Below are 1,777 nucleotides of genomic sequence, written 5' to 3' on the forward strand. Positions count from 1 at the left end.
GCTGCATGGCCGCCCTGCCTTGGAGACACCAAGCCCTCTCCTGGTCCGCAGCGCTGACGCCGTTGGGCTGTTGAGACGCCGCGAGTGTCCGCGAGTGCCGCGCCCAGTGCAGGTGCTTCACGTCCCAGGCGGCCAGCGAGTGGTTGACGACGGTGTCCACCTGCCCTGCTGAGGCTGCTCGCTTTCTCATGTGATCGCCAGAATCGTCCCCGCCCCTTCCCACTGGGCTTTTACTGGGGTTCACCCAGGCAAGTCTTTTTGACATAGCTTCATTCCAAAAGCTGAGGGGTGCGGTGAAGAGGAAGTTATTGCGGAAGTGACTTGTCTTTTTTATTATTATTAATTTTGAAATGGGGTTTCACCATGTTGGCCAGGATGGTCTTGAACTCCTGACCTCGTGATCCGCTCATCTTGGCCTCCCAAAGTGCTGGGATTACAGGCGTGAGCTACCGTGCCTGGCCTTTTTTTATTTTTTATTTTTAGAAACTCGATGTTTATTTTCCATGAATCTTATATGTTGTTTAAGAGCCCACACAAGAACAGCTTAAGACCATTCAGTGGCTGCTCCTACCCATTCAGTGGCCTGAGCAGTGGGAGCTGCAGACCAGTCTTCCGTGGCAGGCTGGGCACTCCAGTCTTCAGTAGGGAACTGCTGGATAGGCACAGAGGGCACCTGCCCGCCTTCAGACCAGTCGGCAATCTCAGGCTGAGTAGCAGTGAACTCAGGAGCTGGAGCAGTCCATTTGTCCTGAAATTCCTCCTTGGTCACAGCCATTTCAGCAGCAGCCTGCTCTTCTTTTTCAGTCTCTTCCGGATCTCTGTAGAAGTAGAGATCAGGCATGACCTCCCACGGGTGTTCACGGGAAATGGTGCCATGCATGCACAAAACTTCCCAAGCCAGCATCCACCACATCAAACCCACTGAGTGAGCTCCCTTGTTGTTGCATGGGATGGCAATGTCCACATAGCACAGAGGCAAAACTATGTTACACAGAGCAATGGTAGGTAGGTTAACATAAGACACCTCCGTGAGAGGCTGGTGGTCAGCCCTTGGATCAGTAACCACAAGCAGCCGTGGCTCCCAGAAGGCTGCCTGGATCTGGTTGGTGAAGGTTCCAGGAGTAAAGCGGCCAGCAATTGGAGTGGCTCCCGTGGCAGCAGCAAACTTCAGCACGGCCCTCTGGCCAGTATTCCTGGAGGATCTAACACTGACATCAGCAGGGTTTTAAATGGCTACAATGGCACGAGCTGCCAGAAGCTGCTTCTTCCAGGTCCTCTTCAGATTTATGATGTAGATGCCATCATTTTTCCTTTTATAGATATACTGTTCCATCTGGAAGTCAAGGTTGATGCCACCTAAATGGGTTCCTGCTGCCAGGAACTTAAGGACATCCTCTTCCTTCATTTGCAGGACATCAAGAGCTCCAGACATTGTGAAAGTTTCCCTTTAAGTTACAATGGGAATCCAGAACAACGCCATTTGGAGCCCTTGGCAGGTAGCTCAGAAAGCTTTTTTTTTTTTTTTTTTTTTAAGGTAAAGGTTTAATTTTGGGAACAGCGATCAGAGGAAGGGTTTCAGAAGATCCATGAATTCTCTGAAACTGCCGGGCAAAGCTTTCCTGGTTCTCAAAGATTATTGACGTAGCAGCATTAAGAACCTGGCATCCGCCAGGAATCAGAACACTTGTAAAAATTGAATGGTAAACAATATCAGCAGTACCCACTGCCACCCTGACATTTCCATAATAAGGTGATTTTTTTTTTTTTTTTTTTTTTT

General features: G+C 49.5%; 1 pseudogene; it reads right to left on the reverse strand.

Annotated features, from left to right (window-relative positions):
* Positions 1 to 469: 469 nt before the first annotated feature.
* On the reverse strand, positions 470 to 1,757 carry LOC116543358 (annotated as a pseudogene).
* Positions 1,758 to 1,777: the final 20 nt, after the last annotated feature.

The sequence above is a fragment of the Sapajus apella genome, unplaced genomic scaffold (assembly GCF_009761245.1).
Source record: "Sapajus apella isolate SASKATOON/1434 unplaced genomic scaffold, GSC_monkey_1.0 scaffold186, whole genome shotgun sequence".
Classification (NCBI taxonomy): Eukaryota; Metazoa; Chordata; class Mammalia; order Primates; family Cebidae; genus Sapajus; species Sapajus apella.